Source organism: Stylophora pistillata, chromosome 11, assembly GCF_964205215.1.
Source record: "Stylophora pistillata chromosome 11, jaStyPist1.2, whole genome shotgun sequence".
In the NCBI taxonomy this organism is placed as follows: Eukaryota; Metazoa; Cnidaria; class Anthozoa; order Scleractinia; family Pocilloporidae; genus Stylophora; species Stylophora pistillata.
The window spans coordinates 1885200-1895000 of record NC_142529.1 but is presented as its reverse complement, the minus strand read 5'-3'; the positions used below and the strand labels follow the sequence as shown (position 1 = coordinate 1895000).

Here is a 9801-nt window from a genome sequence, read left to right as displayed (position 1 = left end):
CATGTTCATTTATAAGAAAAAGCGTCAAAAATTAAATGTCCTCCCCCCCTCCCCAAAAAAAAAAAATATGCCAAGTCCAGTAAATATCACATGATGTACAGGGTAATCTAAGGTTCTTTCAAGGATATAGAATGCCGGCTAGAATGCAGAATACCCGGCCACTCATTTACATGTCATTGAATAAGAATAGCCTCTATTGTGTTATGCTTCGTTCTTCATAGCCTCTCAACACAGGTAAATGAGGTGGACAAAGGTGGCCGGGTATTCTGCAATTGCTCCAGAATGAATTCTGTTGGTTAAATCACTATCCTACCCATAGCTCAGCTTGGTTTGTTAACAATTATAAATCAAAATCTACCTCTAAAGTGTAGCTCTTAAGAAGTTAACTGTTCTAGAAAAACATACTATAGTTCTACATCCACATGCTTGAAGAACTATTCTGATTTGTCTGTTTGTTTTAAAAAAGCTGAATAATTCACTTATCACAAGTGAGCATCTAAAGCCTCAAGATACTTTGAAGAGATCAGTTTGGGAACAAGAAGATGCCTGCAAAATTAAAGACATGATTTCATTAAATTTTATCAAATAAGTTGTTACAGTTGTAGTTCTAATTGCTTGTTAATGACCTAGTACTACATAACAATTAATAGACTTTTTATAAATTAAACAAAGATAGCATGATTTTGTTATTACAAATGTCACCAACATACTAAAATATGTTCACACTCTTTTGCACAACAAACTGTCTAACGCCATCTCATAATCACAACATACAAAAGGCTGTGTGTGGCTAATCTAACCGCCTCCCGGTTAGCTAACCGCCTCCCGGTTAGCACAACCGCCTCCCGGTTAGCTAACCGCCTCCTGGTTAGTTAACCGCCTCCCGGTTAGCTCAATGGATAGAGCGCTGGACTGTTGTGCGGGAGGTCGAGGGTTCGAGCCCCGGCCGGACCAACACTCAGGGTCTTAAAATAATTGAGAAGAATTTGCTACCTTTCTATAACATCAAGAATTGGTTGGATATTCTAGTCTTCTCGGATAGGGACGAATAAATGGAGGTCCCGTCTCCTGCAGGGTTGGGGTAGGAGACGTTAATTTCCCACACACGAGATTACTGTGTGATGGATGTCCTCCCCTGGGGTGGGATGGGTGGGATATTGGGCGCACTTAATTTGGAGCCTCGCTCTGTTGTGCGACCCTCACCATACTCTGGTGAAAGTGATTAAATAAATCTTGCAAACAATTTCTCCTCTACTCAGATGGTAGACCAGCAAAGAGGTTTTTTGCATCAAGGAGCACAAACTTAACTTCTGGAATTACATTCAAGAAAGCATTGGGTGAACTTTGTAGCCAATCTATTATCTTTTTGGATGTACCTCATCCTGTTTTTGAATCATTCAGCTATTACATTGCGAATAACTCCGAAAAAAGACAGTGTTTTTTTACACCATTATGGTTTATCTTGTCCCACTGAAATTTTTCCTAACATAATATCTATTGCAAAAACTGAAGTTAAAGGGGGTCTGAATCCTAAAGGAGGATTCAAAATTAGGCACAAGGAAAAAGTTTTAAAATATTTTTATCTTTCTCATTTTATTTAACTCTTTCACTCCCAAAATTTCACTACTTATTCTTCTTAATGTCTGCTATACAATTCTTTTGATGTTAGTTTGAAGAATTTGGTTTTGGATCAACAAATAATCCCCCAATTTATATGATTTTGTCTTTCTTCTCATCACTTCTCGGTTTCATTTTGATTTGATATTGTAGGGAGAAATTATGTCTTGGTTACTCATGGTAATTAAAGGATTAACCACAGATGTAACTTAATTATAATGGTAATTTGTTCTTACCTGATTGGCAATATAAACATGAGTAGAACAGGAAACACCATCTTAAGATATGGCAATGGGGCAAATCCAAATCCACATAGAATACCAAGCTGTAAGAACTGCAGAGCAGTGTCCAGGTGCATCTTTCTCTGAGGCACATGTCGAATGTAGTGGTTTGGTGGGTAGGCAGCCTATAACATTTAATATCTTTTAATAAATCTCATATTTTCAGATCTTTTAGAAATGAATTTAAGTATTAAAAACTTACTCATCATTAAGAGAGGATTGTCATAAATTGCAATAACCAAATTTAATTTCTTATGACATAGGAGTTAAGTTGATGAAATAATGTAAATTTGTGTCCCAATCAACACAGAGTTGAACCATAAGATCAAGAGAGGAAAAACATAATGCTCTTTCAGAATTAATACAAAATTTGATATACATGAAAAGAGGCAGTATTAGCACACACAGGGTTGTGCTCTTCAGAGAATTACCTAGACACTCTAAATCTGCAAAATCCAGGGCGCACTGAAAAATTGCACTTTCAATGACAAAGTGGCACAAAGTGTCCCACAGGCATATCATGTAACTCGTCTGTGACACCTAAACTCTGTTAAGGCACAACCCTGTGACAAAAGAGTATGATTTCTACCAACCTGTTCTGTGACCAACAGCAATGCTCTTTCAAACATCTGGTTACCATATAAGGAGGTCATGGCCATAAAAAGAAACAGGCCATCAAGGACAGGTGTGGGGATTAGAGTGAGAGGAATGGGTAACATTAACAGTGATAATGCAATGAGAGTGCTGGAGAGAAACCCAGTCAGTCTTGTTTCTCTAACTTTGACAATGCTGCAAAAGGAAAAAGAACACATGGACAATCATCAATTCTTATTCGTTTTTATTCTCGAATAGCCTTCAGTTACTTAACCAAGGAAAAGCATAAATATTTGTAATCCACAGATAGATTGCAATTCAGTTGAAGAACTTTTCAAAGTTACGACTAACAAAAAATTTAAGGGCAAATGAAGTCAACTGGCTTTTGAAGTTCAGAGAGTGGCTGCTATGCAAAATAACTGTTAGGTGTTCACATTGCCCTCTGCTCCTTTTTCACATTTCATGCCGTAGTACAAGTGCACCACCATAATTTACATAATTCATACACTTTTCTGACAACCTTTTAACTAACAACTGAATAAAGAATTCTTGCTATGTACACTGGAGTTATCAAACTCACATTTCAAACACAGGCCCTCTGTCTACTCTCTCTTCAACATCTGCCAGTACCCTGACATGAAATGGCCAGTAAGGTAGGGCAGCATGTACCCATGGCAGGCCAAAAATGGATAGAAAGCCGTTGACTACAGCTACAACAAGTAAATCCCAATGATATGCACTGCCTTTCTTCAGTCTAATAAAAAAATAAGTTAAAATTGATGACTCCTCAGCACTGCTTAGTAGATAGTAAAAATGACTGGGTTAAAAATAAGCAATTAAATCATCTATTGAAAATCCAGCTGAAATCAATACTGTCATGCTTTACTATTCTTAATAGTCTTAATAATATATCTGAGGCTTTGTAAGGTTCATCAACTATCTTGTAATGCAATCTTGTGTACTCTTTTAGTTATAAATGCCTGCTGTTGGCTTGTAGGTCATTAGAGTGAAGCCCTGTCACCAATGTCTCATGGACACTTGCACTTTTTTTCAAGTAAAAGGTTTTAGTGAACACACTAACTTTAACCCAACAAAAAACAAATTAAATAATGAGAGCACTGCCATGACAGTGGGCAGAAAAGAAAAATGTGGAATGGACTACAGCCTAATCATAAATGTAGAATCTCTTAATTAGATAGATAGATTTTTCTCCATTGGTCAGTAAATTGGCAAAGAAGGTGGCGATGATGTCTTGCTCTTCGTGTAAGCAATTCGTTGGTGCTGATGACCTCAAAATGACTGTTGTTCGCAGTATTGGTTACTCGTCGCCCATTGATTAGGTATGAAGGGGAAAGTGTGTAACTCATGCCATCTTGATCGTCCTCTACGTAGGCCAGAGGTCTTGAGTTAACGACCCATTCGATCTCGACAAGCAAGGTGTTTAACTCATCGTAGCTTAAGGTGGTTCTGCCAAGGGACTTTTTCATAGAACACCTGATGCTCTGGATTAATCTCTCCCAGAAGCCTCCCCACCAAGGGGCCTTCTCAATAATAAATCTCCAGCTGACACCACTGATGGCTAAGTAACGCAAGACTTCTTTCGACCGTGCAATCTTGACAATTTCCTTTCCGGATCCTCCGAATGTTTTTCCATTAACGGACATTAGAGTTGCAGGCAGTCCCCAACGACTTGTAAAGTGGCGAAACGCTAACAGGAAAGACTCAACAGTGAGGTGTACAGGTCTTGTTGAAGCGCATGAAAATAAACAAATATAGCACTTACTGTTGTCGCTTTCAGTAGTCGAATTACCACATACGAAAGGAGGACCCGCAAAGTCTACTCCAGTAAGAGTAAATGGTGGATCTTCGGAGATGCTAACGCTTGGTAAATCGGAGGGACTTTAAGCAAACCACGATGGCTACGGCAACGAGAACCTGGAAAAACAATAGATCTAATTGGCAGAACAATAGCCCAGCACGTGCGTTTTAAAACTCTGTAGATTTCTTGGCCGTCCTTTGCAAAACAACAACGAGAAATCACCCAAATCTGCGTCGTCTGGGAAGCGAAACTGCGGAGGCAAATCATTTTAATTTACATTTGGAACTCAACGCTGCTTTTATGCATTATGTTGAGTTTGATCTGGCGCCCTATGAGACGGTAAACACATGCAGCCATTTTGGAAATTCTAACTAAAAGAAAAACTCATTTTTTAATCGATGTCTTCTGTGGCGTTGCTGTCCTGACTGCTTAAAGTCCTTATTGTAGCTTGAGTACAGCAGACCTTCGAGTCTTCGCCAAGTAACTTAAAGTTTAAGCATGCGCTTCACTGCCTGTCTCCCTCGTAGAATCCAAAATCTCTCACAAATAGTCATCAGCGTGTTGTTGACTGAGCTGTGCTTTACTTTGTCATGAGTTTGACGGATTATCAATTCAACATAAGGATATAATTTAGATATATCAACAAAGTTGAAATGGTAAATTGCCCACCGTAACGATTACAAAAGCTGACGTTTCGAGGGTTAGCCCTTCGTCGGAGCGAATAGACGAATTGTGGGTTGTGTGTGCTTTTAAAGGCAGAAAATGGAGCTACGTTATTGGTGGGAACATGGCAACGAGAAAAACAAGAATAAATTAGTGGAATGAAAAGCGTTTGTTGATCCCTGTGGGATTTAGACTGCCGGTTTGAAAGATGGGCTTTTGTTCAAGATTTTTACGGCTTTCCGTGCTTTCTAAGTCTAAGAAAAGACCGCTGATTGCCAGTTACTGTAACTCTGTCATAGTTTGAACTGGTAGCTTCAGAGATGAAGCACAGTTCCTACATCCCATGGAAACCATGGTTACCGTAACCAATTGCTGAACTACTGAGCTGAAAAACTAGGATGCAATCCAATACCTGATAGTCTCATGCAAGGCTGTCTGGACCCAGACCACACCCTGTGGGGTCAGCACATTCAATGTACTCTGTATCTGGGTCAAGGCAAGTCAGTGTTCCATTAGTGCCATTGTACACTGAAGCTGTGACCTCAGCCAGACCTTCAACCTTGGATGATGCACTTGCCATCATTTTACATGCCAAGTTCACAGGATGCCCAGGGAGTGGAGCCAGGAAGTCTGTTGGGTAAGGATAATCACCCATAGCTAGGGTCGTAAAAGAATTCCGAATCCAACCTAACATGTGAGGGATCTAAAATGAAAACAAAAAATAAATAATTGATGAAAAAATAAATGGATGAGAGGAAACAAAAAGTAAGTAAAAGGGAGGAAGATACCACTGATGTAGAAAATAAACTCCTGCTTCCTGCAATTTGAGTATATAATCATGCACTTGACAACCATGACAGTTTTTGAGTGATGGTGATCTGATAAACCTTACCTGTTCTGTTGACTTTAGTGGTTTGCAGAGTTTAAATATCTTTGAGAGTTCAGCAAGTCCTATTAAATGAACACAGTTGATCAAATAAATGAAACTTGAATTATAACTCCAGACCAGAATTAATGGTCTCCAGATAATTATACAACATCAATTTGAAACAAACTGTAACTACTGCTATGTCATTCACACAGAAAATCCATGTACCTACCACATGGAATAAGTTATCCAGCTCCAAGCCTGCTAACAGGCTCCCAGCTTGGAGGGCGTGAAGCCGGGAGCCTGTTAGCAGGCTATCCAGCTCCTTGTTATATGGACCCATGTTTTAAAATCAATTAATTAAAAGAAATTAGGTTTTGATTTTGACACTTGCTTTAAAAGCTTTCTAAAAGCACTCCTTAATATTAGGGAAAGAGGATGGTACTGTTGGCCTGTCACCCGTACTTAGGCCCCCTCTGAGAGAAACTACATACGGGCTACGGGCATCACGTTGTAGTTACTTAGAGCAAGCTCCTCATGCTCGAGTTTGGAAATAAAGATTGTTCGCGTTGTTCACTGAGTCGTCCTTGCCGCCCGACAGTACAGTAATGAAGCAATTGCCTCCTGTCATAATGCTGCATACTCATCTCTCACTATGAGAGTATTCCCCTGGTTCCCTAGTCCCTTGCTTTACACCAACATTCCAAATTTCCAACCTGAATAGAGTGGAAGATGTAAACCCCTTCATTTCCAAAACCCTCTTTGAGTTGCTACACATTTCCTTTTAAATTGTAAAGAGAATTTAGTGTTCTGAAAACACATTTTATAACCTATTTTCTGGTTTTTGTATTGTTCATTAGATTTTAAGCGTTCAGCAATTCCATGGGTTTCCTACATCTAACTCTGATTCATTTTACCTTCTGCACCTTGATTTTTCAGCATCTCAATCATTTCAAAGGCTGTAATAACATAACCTGGACAACTGGCATCAGCATTTAAAAAGTCCTTAGAAACAAACAATACAATTATATCAATTGAAATACCTATTTGTTTTAAAATTAACTATAACGTGACAACAAAAGTCCAGCTATGATAGTTTTGCAGCTGTAGTTAATGAAAGAAGTTTTTCTTTTACTAACATCATTAAAAAAGAGCGAGAATTTCTAAAAATTAAATCAATCACTAAATGGCATTTTCACTATCCTCCATTACATATCCCAGGAGAGAGAAATAATTGTCAGTCTCCTTTCTTTACCTCTGTTACTGCACTGAAGAAAAAGTCTCTTTCACTTCCTTGGAAAGTGACCATGTAAATTGGAGCACTGGCTGCCAAGGCAACATCAATCACATTTGGATATTTGAACCTCATGTAAGCACTTAGCATTCCACCATAACTGGAAAAAATAGACCAAGGACAGATACTGATGCAGAATACCTCATTAAATTAAGTTTAATGAGTCTTTCATCAATCCCTCTTCTTGGTCTTCAAGAAAGGTCTTCATTTTCCTTAATTTGGTTTTTTTGTGTGTATGTTGAAGAATACCGCAGTTATGGTGCTCATTTGCTCCCATATAAATTCACTTCAAAAATTTAATCCTTTTCTGACACAATTCCAAATATTTGGAATTTTCTCTTGTTCTTGGCTGTTCAAATGTTCACATTTTGAATGGAAACAAAGACTGGAATCTTGTTATTGGTACAGAGTTTAAACTCCTTGCCATGCTTTCGATGCAGGTGATCACAATTGCCAAAACATTTCTTTGTCAAGTTCTATTACAATGTACCTGCCACCAAATGCCACAACTTTACTCTCTGTGGCCTTGAACTGAATCTTAAGGTCAGTCACAAGGACTGCATAGTCTGCAAGGGCTTGCTCCATTGAAAGGTAACCAACTTTGTCGTGATCAAATGAGGACAAACCAAATGGAAGGGATTCTCCATAGTATCTCTGAAAGGGAATGACAACAGAGCACAATAAATAACAAGAGATCAGAGCACCAACAATTCAACGTTATCACAAAGCATCCTTGTATACTCACATGTTCTCCAAACACCACCAAAGCACTGAACTTCTGAGCTGCTTCAAAAACAAAGCCTGAGTTTTCCCAGAAACCAGTTATTGGTCCTTCATTGCCAGTGTAAAAAAAAATTGGTCCTTTTTCATCCCAGTATTGATCTGTGAGGAAACATGGACACTGAGCTTAACAAATGATTAAAACTCAAAAGTTCTCCATACTGTGAGGAGTTTACAAGCTGGTGCTTCAAGGAGTACAAAAGATATAATGTGAACTATGGACAGGGTGGGTGCAACTACTTATTTCCTTTTTTTCACTTCAAGGATTTCTTGTTTTTTCTCTTTCTTTTCAGTGCAAGTATATAAGAATATAGGCAGAGCCTAGTGAAATTGGTTGCATTTTATGGGTGCCTCCTCCTGAAAAAACCCAACAGCAGCCACAAAAACTAACACATGACTTTGCTAAATTCTACAACATTTGTTGATCGCACAATGAAACCTCTGGCCCAGAAGGGGGGGTGGGGGTGGGGGTTTGAACGAACCAATCTTCAAAAGTTCAACTGCCGCGCGCAGGGGGGTGGGGGTGGGGGTTGAGCAAAGGGGATGTTGAAGCTGCCACGTGATCGACACATTACTTAACTTCCAACACTTTTGTATCAATTTGAATTATTTAACTATAGAGTTCTGCTAAAATATGCTCAGAGGTAACGCATATTTTTAAGATTCAGCTGGGCCACGTAATTTTCATTGACAATAAAGTGTGGGAGAAAGAGAGTGGTGGTTTACTTTCGATGATTATTTGTTCCAACAGATTATGCAATCTCACAGAAAGTAAACTTCATAAATACACTAAAGAAAACTTGAAAAAGAGAGCTATACGATTTAACCATGTTCTCTGACATATTAATCGGAACTGTGTAGCTTCACCTCCAAAGCTCCATCCGTGTAAGAAATTATGGTTACAACGCTTCAATAAATACCTGTGTAGATATAACGCTGCTTAAACGTAACCTTATTGGCTTGAACGAAGTTGAAGTGATCGAGATCTTGCTCAAAATAAGCTGTCTTGTAAGGAACAGTAGCCCCTACGATAACAAAAAGAGAGGATATCACGATAAGAAACTCCAAGTAGCCAGCCATCCTCGTGTTTGTCGGAAAATAATCTACACGTGAGGGTCTTGTGACAAGCTAACTAGTCTTGAGGATTGCGTGATTCTGCGTGACCAACAATTCAACCTGTCACATCTCGGGAGGGTCCAACGGAGGCAGATAAAACACATCACAACAATACAACGGATTAATGTGACAGAACATCGGAGAAGTATCCTGGTTATCGAAGAAAAATCTTGTCTATTCCAGTACTGTATCTTCCAAGGGGGAGCGGTAAGGGGGAGAAGGGTGCTTTATAATGCCTGGGGGGGGGGGGGTAGGTTCCTACTGGTTTCTATTCGGGAGAGGACGCTCATTTCTGTTGTTTGAACGTAGGGGCTAATTAAAGGAAGTACGGTGACCGTTTCTGATATTTGACCAGTAATAGCATGTTACTTGGTACAAAAGAAAAAAGGTTTTAGAATCCCCAATCTCCTTTTACAAAAGTAATACAATTACACATTCTGTACCACTTTAGGTCAAGTAAAAATAAAGTTGAAAAGAGGTTTGACTGGTTAACACAAGTTTCACTGAAGTAAAAAAGATTCTTAACAACTCGATGAGGCATATACACTATAATGATTAAATCAAAACTTTGAACCAATACGCTTGCAAAACATGGGAGGAACATATGAAATCACACTGCTTTGAATGACTGAATCCCCCCTTTCAGATTTCAAAATTCACATAATTATCACAAGAGAAAAAAAGAAAAAAAAAAAAACAGCCCCTCTACTAAATTATGGACAGAACATGTTTCCAGATACTGTAAACAATAAAGTTTAAAACTAAGAAT

The 9801-nt window shown here is 38.8% G+C and overlaps 2 pseudogenes across 2 annotated transcripts in view; both read right to left on the bottom strand.

Annotated features, from left to right (window-relative positions):
- LOC148719636 (solute carrier family 4 member 11-like) overlaps window positions 1-2684 on the bottom strand; it is a 3617-nt pseudogene extending 933 nt beyond the window's left edge. The window contains exons 1-3 of the transcript XR_015993260.1: window positions 2492-2684; window positions 1854-2023; window positions 1-546 (exon numbers count right to left, since the gene is read on the bottom strand). The exon at window positions 1-546 is cut by the window's left edge and continues 933 nt beyond it. The product of XR_015993260.1 is annotated as a solute carrier family 4 member 11-like (transcript). The remainder of the gene's footprint in view (window positions 547-1853; window positions 2024-2491) is intronic.
- A 394-nt stretch (window positions 2685-3078) lies between these two features.
- Window positions 3079-9011, bottom strand: LOC148719635 (dipeptidyl peptidase 2-like; annotated as a pseudogene). Its single transcript, XR_015993257.1, has 8 exons — window positions 8837-9011; window positions 7882-8018; window positions 7627-7790; window positions 7098-7236; window positions 6760-6847; window positions 5867-5925; window positions 4276-5677; window positions 3079-3246 (listed from the first exon to the last, which is right to left on the bottom strand). The product of XR_015993257.1 is annotated as a dipeptidyl peptidase 2-like (transcript).
- Between the last annotated feature and the right edge of the window lie 790 nt (window positions 9012-9801).